Source organism: Cygnus atratus, chromosome 13 (assembly GCF_013377495.2).
Source record: "Cygnus atratus isolate AKBS03 ecotype Queensland, Australia chromosome 13, CAtr_DNAZoo_HiC_assembly, whole genome shotgun sequence".
In the NCBI taxonomy this organism is placed as follows: Eukaryota; Metazoa; Chordata; class Aves; order Anseriformes; family Anatidae; genus Cygnus; species Cygnus atratus.
In genome coordinates, this window is record NC_066374.1 from 18,496,047 (window position 1) to 18,506,169 (window position 10,123).

Genomic DNA, 10,123 nt, shown 5'->3' on the forward strand with positions numbered 1-10,123 from the left:
TTGCATGCTTGAATTGTCACATCTGTAAAAAGGCAGAACAAAACAAAACCCTACAACCATATGTAAGTGTGTACAGAAAGGTAACAGGAACAGGGACCAGTTTTGCCTTCTCAAATCCTGTCCCTGAGAACTAATTAGTAGGGGGGGGAAGTCTCTAGGAGGCTATCCTATGTTTTCCCTTAAAGTATATTCCATAGGCAAATTCTGAATTTGTCATTTAGAACTCTGAAATTCTTATCTGTGAAGCCAGGACACTTTTCCTGGTGGAAAGATGTTTAACTCACTGGGCTGGGGGAAGGGTAGTTAAGCTCTTCTGACAGAGACAGCTCTCTCATGTCCGAAATCCTGGAATGAAATTCTTTGCATGTGTTTATGCATTCAGTGAAATCAGAGGTCTTGTACTGTGTTTACTGAACAGCTTTTATGAGATATAAATACCAGCACATTCTGGTAAGTTTCTAACAAACAGAATGGTCTACTCAATCCCAATATGGTCCTGTGTTGTAGCAGATTGGATACTACAATGATGGGAAACGCATTTAAACTTTATCCAATGGTGTGTACGTCTTATAAATTTAGATACGTTGTGGGTGTATAGAAGCTGATTGTATAGAATTATTCATTATGTGCCTTATATCAAGTTTTGGCTCCTATTCTGTTCAATGGATGCACATTAGCATTCTTCTTGATCTTTGGCGCATGAAGCTTCCTGCAGAACTGGTTTAAACTCCTGCCAGTCCTGCCTAAGAATATTCTATTTCTTCTGCTCCTGTCGTTATACACCTTATTATTGATAGTTGGTGATTTTCCAGTACTCTTCCCAATTCATAAAACTGCAAACTGGGTGCTCACAGATCAGCTGTGTCTCTCAAAAAGCGTGATAGGTGGATATATGGATGACTGATGGATTATTTATGAAAGGTTCATGATGATTACCTGTTACATGTGACTACAGGTAGAAGAAGGTTCTTCTGTGTCTTTCTGACAGATCACTTGACTTATCAGCTGACTTGCAATTAAAATAATAAGGCAATTATTAAATTAAGAGCTCTGGAGGTGATAGCATAAATTGTACTGACCACAGAATTAGTAGTTTGTGGAGCAGCACACAGTTCCTTCTCTTCATTTTTACTGTCTGCAAAGCACATCTCTCTTTCTACTACACTGAGTTTAGTTTAGCCATGTGTTCTTCGCTCTGAAATGCTTTCGTTCTACTGTCTGGATAATCTTCCTTACAGAGAGATGCAGTTGGGATGCTAGGAATGGGGGAAAATCTTTTCTGATATAAGTAAAATGGGAATTTTATCAGTAGCTTTAATAGCTGATAAAAATAGCTGATAAATCAATGAAGCCAGGTATAGCCTAGACCATGCACACAAAGAACTAGTGCCTGACCCTTGCCACATCTTATTTATTTGTCCTTCTGTTTTTGTTGAGAAAACTTTCCCAATATTCTTATCTTAAAATAATAAATCTTGTTTTTCAGATGGTATATATTAGCATGGAAGACCAATGTGTCCCCTGCAAAGGAAGTCAAACTTTGTCAAGTTCATTGCCCTCAATAGTCTTTCAAGTAAGGACATCTCTTGTTACAGGTATTAAAAATATCTCATGTTGCCTTTAAGATTTTATGAAAACAGGGTAATCTAAAACAGATTTTTCTTAAGTTTTCAAGCCTCTTTAAATCTGGCTTAAGGCCTGTACCTGTTTTTCTGGAGATTCTAGCTTGTTCACTGATCTAAGAGCAGTATGAAGTAGGGAAATGACTGTGTTAACAAATATTCCAAGGTATTCACAGCAACTCATGTAGGTCACTGACTAAAGTGACCAAATACAAATAAAAATATTGCCACTGACTTCAGCTGCCTTAGGGTTGTGGCCACTTGAACACCCCGGCCTACCCAGGCCCTTCCTTCAGGCCTGTTCAGAACGTCAGAATTGGAAGCACAAGGGGCTAACATCCTGCCTTTACACAACACAAGTAGCTTAACGCGTGGTTAATAAGTTGTCTATGTAACAGGCAGAATGACAAAACTTTTAAATCTCAATCTAAATACTGAAAATGCACTTCAGGCAGAAAGGAGCTACTGTTTCATGCAATACAATCCAAAGCTGTTAATATCTGATAAATTTGTATGAAGGGTTTATATTACACCATTGTTACAGGATAAAAGGAACCAAGTGTTAAAGAAGATTCTTTAGAACTTAACTAACGCAGCAATATTACATATCACGCATAGACTTGCTTCAATGTGTGTGTATAGGTATGCTGGCTTTTTAGTATGTGTGTTCCTTATAAGTTATGCAAGTAAAGACAAATATAATAGTGCACAAATAAAAATAGTTCTAAAAGAACAATTACATGAGAACCAGACAGCAGAAAGCAGAGCAGGAAAGCTGGAGTATTACCTACATGTGAATAAGTTAATATAGAAAACAGAATCTGGTAATATTTAAATGCATCTCTGTAATACGGAAAAATATTTGGGAAGGAAGTGTAGAATCTGATATAGCCATAAAAGCAGCAGCTAATGTAGATTTAAATAACAGCATGGATTTTTGGTATTGTGCACATGTAAACCCACATATCTATGTAAATCACCAGTGCTCCCACAAAAGGGTACCTCTTTAGAGTGCTACTTGCATAGAGTAACCATTAGCCAGGGATGATAGGAAGCTACTAATTTGTTAAGCTTCTTTAAACAAGGAACTAGAAGGCAGTTAGTGAAAGCCGAGGTCCTTTAATCTCTCACTGCTCGATGAACTTTGTTCTTACTCTGTAACTTGATATGGGATACGAGTGTAAAGACCTCCCTTGGATAAAGGTGCAAAGTATCACATTATTCATAGGAAAAGAGTGATCCTCCATATCACGTTAGTGTTTTTCAGATCATTTACAACACGAATGAATGTGGCTGTCTAGGAGAAGGCACATGGGGAAGGTTGCAGCTGTAGAATTAAAATATTATTCTGGATGACATTTTTGAATCTCTGCTCCAGGAGGAAAGTTACAGAAGTTGAGAAAAGAGTAATCATATAGAGAGATTAACACTGGAAAATGCTTTCTGGGCCAGAGTTATAATACCTACCAAACTGGTGAGTTTTACGTTACCCTGCTGTGTGCCTACATGATTCCTGAAATGTTGCTAGAGCCAAAGAAGTTTGGCAGTTCAGTATGATGTTTCAAATTCTAAGGCTAGTACTCCCCTCAGAGAATTAGAAATGAAAACAAGTCTGCCTGCTGATAGAACAGGATGACAGAGCCCCTGCTTCTTCCATCAGGAATGCTCTGTTCATTTTTCTCCTGCACCAGTCATTAATCATTCCTCTTTCAACTTTCATTTTCACAGACTCACAATCTACATAAATGAGGGTGAGATACTGAGGTAAAAAAAAAGTCGCTGGATTAATATTTGTGCTTCCTAAAGCCCATTTCTAACTCAGGGTAAAGATTACTTTCTTGGGACAGAAAGTGAACGCTTTTACTAGCAGCATGGCATAGGCTTAGCTCTACTTTAACACAATTAATTCTTGTGTTCTGGTCAAAGTAGAGGGGCAAAACAGATTGGCCAGCTGCTATGCTTCCAGCTGGCACGAGGAAAATAAGCCACAAAACAGACAGTTAGTGGAACAGGGTCAAAAGAAAAATGCCTTCCTCAAGAAACCCCAGCAGTTGTGGCTTTGAAATACAACCTTTCAAATTGTGAAATTAAAATATACATTTGGCTAAAGTGCTGTGATTTTGACTTTATTCCAACTTTAAATATAAATAAAAAGTAGTTATAAAATTAAGTGTAACAGCATGCTCAGTCCCTACCAGCAAAAGAGACTCATTTTTTGGAAGAATAAAGTTAGAACAAGATTTTTATAATTTTTGTTTTGTTTTGTTTGGGGAGGATGAGGGGAGAGATTGTATTGTATTGTGTATTGTATTCCAATACACACCACACCACAATCAGAAAACCAAACATTCATCACTTTACATAAGGCTCTTATCTGAAAATCTCTCTTGTGCTAGATAAAGAATCTCTATGGCAAAAAGATTTTAAATGTAACAAAAACATTTATTCTTAAATGGGCTATAAAAGTCACAGAGCCTTCCATTAAATCGGAGCTGTCATAAACAAAATATCCAGTCCTATTTAAAAGAACTGTTTCATGTTGTTTATGCTGCCAACTTGCTGATCTTGCATAAACTTATTCCCTTAATAATGAGTTGGTTAGAGTAACGCCCATCATCCAAAAATGTGTTACCTTGTAGGAGATCTGCATTTTAATCAGCTGATGAAACAGATGTGGGAGGATTGTCATGAGCTCTGTTTCTGAAATCAGAGAGAAGCCACATCAGATCTACGGAAAAAAAAATGCCATCAAGTTGGTTTCGTGTTTTTTTTTTTTTTTTTGCCTGACCAGTAAGAAACCAACTGAAAATTTTAGCTTTCTTAGTAGAGAAAGTCCTAATTGAAGGGCTTGAATTGAATAATTTTGTTTAATGAATTTTGCAGAATGTTTTATTTAAAAAAAAAAAAAGTTGAAATTTCAGGTATGTTATAGGAATATAGCAAAGTTTATAGGTCACTCCAAGGGAGAGAAACTAAAAGTAAAATGAAATTCCATGATAGAAAGACAAATGCGTATAACTCATAATTGTTTAAATATATGTAGCCAAATAATTTGGTGTAAAACAGAGGATATATAGGTCACAACATGGATACAAGTCACATGTATTTCAGTTAGCTTGTTTGGATACTAGAACAGTGTGGATGTGGTAGCACGCAAGCAGGTTAAATTGTCCCTCTTCCAGTTCCTGCGAGCAGGCTGCCTGAGCTCTTCAGATATTGTGTTCTAACCTGTGCTTAGCTGTGGCATACTTGACTGGGCAACTTTCTATCAATTACACTTGATATTTTAAATTCCTGTCATCGTTCATACTTTGCCATAGAAATTTTGTAGTAGTTGAACAACATGAACATAATAATGCATCTGAAATTAAGCACACCTTAAACCCTTTTTTCCTTGTGATAGGTTACTGGGTGGGAAACGGTCTACTTAAAAATAATAACAACAAATAATACAAACTGTCTCCCTTGCTTTTAGTAGTTGTAAACAGATTTTAATCTTAGACAAATTCCAAATATATATATATATATATATATATATTTTAAGACAGACCAGATGCTTCTATGTACATTTTTAGTGATGTACAAATAAAAGCAAAGATAAACAGCCAGATCCCTGTCTTGTTCTCCCTAGAGCCCAGGGTACTAGCACTTATTTTAAAGTATGTCACAATCCCAGCTCCTTTATCTCCTTCAATAGTGAGGATTGTTCCTTAGGCAGTCTGCCCAGGAGAGGGAAATGCAAATTATTGTTTTGGAATTGAACCCATTTCCTGCTCTTTGGTCATAATGAACTTAATATCTCTCCTTGGCATGGCACTTTAAGTATTCAGCTCCACAGATCAGCTGTTACCTTACTATGTTCCACATGACTGCAGGCCCTTTTCCATTATCAGTTTTCTTAAGAGCATTGCTGAGCTATAAATTAAAAGTGGTAGCATAGTGTAGGTGTCGCTGATGGGTGTCCAGAGGACTCTTGCAGTATCATGAGGAAAGTTTAGTGTCATCTTTTGCTACCTGTTGTGTCCTAAACCTTAGAGATGGATACAATTCTGTATTTAGCATGCAATGTTGTATTCCTAAACTGCTTTTGCAGTCATATTTGGTAAACGATGACTGATAGTGTTTCATTAAAATGAGGCATTCACTATTTATCATGCTGAATAAGGGCTTTAGTGGATAGGAGAAAAGTGGCTCAACGTGTTTTTTTGGTTTGATCACCAATCTCACGCATAGTATTCATTATCTGAAACAAAGCAAATTGACTATTAAATAACCTCAACAATTTAAATGGGAAAATGGTTGGAACAAAAGAGTGACTTCTGCTTAAGGGTAAGTTCACTATTGCATTATTTCACTCTGCAGATTGAAATACAATCTCTTGAGCTTTTGAGTTATTGAAGATACTGACATCATCACAAAAACAGTGTAGTTGTAAAACAAAGTAATTTTATTTAGTTATATTTTTTTCTTCTCTGTGTACTGTTATACTATGATACAAAGATTATTTTTCACCTCTGCTGGTACAGTAGAAATGGAAATTATATTTACATGTTTATGATAATTTTGGATTATAAATCATCCTAGCTACTAATCATTAGGTTCAGTTTAATTTATTTTTTATTTTTTGTATATTCCAATGATTTCCGTTTCTTTTTGAAGTGTATAAACTTCAAGCTACAATTGATATCACGTATTTTTTTACAAGAAGCATATTAATGGGATGAGAGGGTTTTCTCTCAGTGTTGCAACAGTTCACTTCCTAGCCTCCTCATTAGTTAGTGGCAGCAGTTGAGTCTTTAAAACATAGTCTAAACTCTGTTTAAACTTCTCTTCTTGCTGAACTTTCTTACTACTGAAACACTATCATGTATGACAAGATGTGCAATTCTGAAATCCTGTTAGAACCATTTCAGATCCGATCTTGCTACCTCCGCATCGCAAGATATCTTGTTAAAACACAATATTTCTAAATAAAATAAAATACAGTAGGCACAAAGTCATTGTGGATGAATATCCAGGGATGCTTACATGGAACATACAAGATGATGGGCTCTGAACTGCCTGTTACTGCTCTAGTACGAGACTTTGAGGTTATGACAGATAACTCCAAGAAAACATGAGTTCAGCGGCAGTAAAAAAAAAAAAAAAAAGCAAATGAAACATTAGAAGCTATTAGGAAAGAAACAGAAAATAAACTAGTAAACATCATTGCACCATTATTAAAATCTGTGATATTTCCACTTCTGAAATACTGTGGAATGATCTAGTAGAACTGGAAAAGGGTCATGAAAAGGGTGCTAATCACCCAAGATATGGAATAACATCTATATGAAGAAGACTGAATAAGGCTGGGATTTTTTTTGTGTGTGTTGTTTTTTTCTTTTCTTTTACTTTGTAGCCTGGAAGAGAGAGAGGACTTAAGGGAGAAATGTTGTACAGAAGAGCTAGGGGCTGTTGGACTAGGAGTCAGATTCAGAAGGAGGTTTTTCATGCAGCCAAGTAGATCCTCTGAATGTTCTTTGCAGAGGACTTGGTGGGCGCCAGAAGTTGGCCGGAGTTCAAGGGGGGTATGAAACAAGTCCTTTATGTGTGAGATTGGAGGTGCTAATGAGAAAACATTGTGCTTATGAAATACCCAAATTTGAAAATAATTGCTGAATGTAAAGAGGGAAGCATTACAGTGACTTGTCCTCTTCAGACCCTTTTGGAATATAATTACATTTTTCAGCATCTGCTGCTGATTGAGATCTAGATGACCTCTCAATCAGAACTGATATGGTTGCTCTTGTATTTTTAATTAAAATACAAATAGCTAACTAGTGCTGTCCTAAAACAGTCTCAAGGTATCTCCTAAGAGGTTCTTCATTTTTCTCTTGGGAAATAAAGAGCATGTGTTGATCGTGGAGGCATGAACCAGAAGTGCAGAGGATGAGGCAGTACAAAGAACAACCTGTCATACTTTCTCTCAATATTGTCTATCCTGAAATTGCTGCAGAAATGTGGCAGATGGGGCTGCCAGGTGCAACAGAGCCAATGCTCCCTCTGCTACCCTGGCTAGGTTTTCTCCAGTCAGTCCTTTGCTCAATACTCGGCCGTTTTTTTCCCCTTCCCCACTCAACTCCTGGTAGTTCCACTATAATCCTCTCTACCCCAGTGTGCATTTGTGTGTTATACACTTGTATTTGTCTTCAGGTGGTTCAAGAAGGAGACCTGAGATCCTGATGTTCCAGAGGTGTCTGTACGCCCAGCATCTGTAGTTGTTTAATGAAGGAAAGACGAATTAGAGGACAAAAGATATTCTAAAACAGGTAAGTGCTATTTTATTTCACATTGTACCAGCTTTGCAGTCACAGATCACGTTTTCTGTTTTCCCAGGTGTCAGGGTCACCTGTGTCTGCAAAAGAGTAGATAGAATGTCATTGTTTAGGAGCATGTATATTTTTCCCCTTCCCCCAGACTACTCTGTATTCTGTTTGATGACAAATATTATGTTATATATATATATATATATATATATATATTTCCACAAAGAATTAAGAGCAAAAAGGCACTTGAGAAGCAAAAGCTCTGAGGAAAAAAATTAAAGGACTCTCAAGTCAGAAAGTGCCATCTGCTCATACAAGCCCGACCTGCATAAAATAGGCTGTCACCATGACCAAGTAATTTTTGCCATAAAAACACGATTTCTGATGTAACAAAGCTGGTCTTTTAAAAAGACAGTGATCTACTTGTGCTCTAAGCAGCACGTTCTGGACAGTCGCCATGTCACCAGTAAACAGCTGGAGCACTACACTCACTGTCTTGTCTGAAAGCACCTTTAGAGGGAATTCAGTGTGTTAACCTTTTGTTGGTTGCTGAGAAAAGAGGCTGTAGCCAGGCAGCGCTGGCCATTTGAAACAGGGAGAGACATCTTGCTGCCCACATACCCTTCTCTGCCAGGTGTGTTCCCACTGTCAGCACAGTCCGATCCAGGTAGCCCAGGGTAAAGAGGTTAAGAGGAACAAAGTGGCTGCACTGCATCGGTGTCTGCAGACAGGCACCTTCCACCAAACCTCAAGTGCATTATTGCACTTCCTTCAAAGGGAGGATCAGAAAACCGAAGCCTCTACTTAACAGCTGGTTCTGACTTCCCCTTCAACCTCTAATGCTTTCCTTACAGCTGAAAGCAGATTTTTATCTCTGCCTCATCAAGTTATGGCTGTGCAGCTCCCTGCCATTTTGCTGGCTTCTTAACCCTTTCTTCCTCAACCCCTTCAGAAGTTTCCCAGCCTGGTATTGTGTAGGTATCTGTTCCTCAACATGACAAATAATTTCAATGATTTAAGTGTAGACACCAGGATACAATGTGTATTTTGTAGTGGTCTTCCCAAGCAAGTATTTTTCTCTCCTATTTTGTATCAAAACACAGGTTTATTCCTCCCAGCCGGTTATCGCAGCACAAACTCCTTTAACAGGTAGCACTGTAAGACACAGAAGGAAATATCACTTTCTGTTTTAGACATACAGAGAACGTAGGTCACATTAAAATTCAAGCGCTTTGTTTGAGGCGGTTTTCATTAACTGGTACAGATCCCTGTGCGTACATTACTTACTGTGATTATTTATGACTCCAATAAGCCTTACCACATCCACAGACTTTCCCGGAAGTTATTTTGTATTTCCATTACAATAGGATGACTTAGGCCTTTCTTTCTGCTGACCCTTGTAAGAAATTTCCAAGGCACTCTTTATTAAACAGGGCAGTATCCTGCAGACTGGTAAGGTTTTGTGAGCTGGCTAACTAATAGTCTTTTCTACGTGTAGCATTACAGCGCTTGTTTTTCCCTGAGGAGTATTGCTGTAGTTTCTGTGGTTTCCTACTGAAGCATAAAGCAATTTCTAATGGTTTGTGTAAAAATAGACTGGGCTGTTGTAACCGTAGGTTGTTGCTTTCCAAGGGATTTTTTTAATTGTTTTTGTCAGAAGCCATCAATAGCTTGTGTCAGCTGGTGAACCAGGAATGAGGTTTTAAGAGAAAATATATTTATTTCTCTTATGTCCAGGTACATCGTTTGTCTTTGCATACAGTGCCTTTCAAACCAGTGGGCTAGAACGTACTCCAAATGTGTTTTGTTGTTGTTTTATACACCCATAGATAAACCAGGTGTCTGTTTGGGTTTAATGCCTACGGGTAAAGTGGAACTTTTTATTTTTGATGAATATCTCCAGATGTCACAGTACCTTAAAATACGGAACTGTTGTATCATCCTCCTCCTAAACCTCTTAGCTTCCCAACCGCCTGCTGAGCAGATTTCATGTGAGCACTTTTTAATTTGAGACGAAGCTTTCAGTGAATGGGCAATGTAACGTCATAGAGAATAATGCAGTCAGTATTGCTCCATTCTCAAGGTCTTTTGGCATTACGTGATACTACAGAAGCTATTTGTTGTTGTGTGTGACTGTACTGTGTGACCTGAAAGCATAGTAAGCATGTGGAGGAAACAAACTGGCGAAATTAAGAA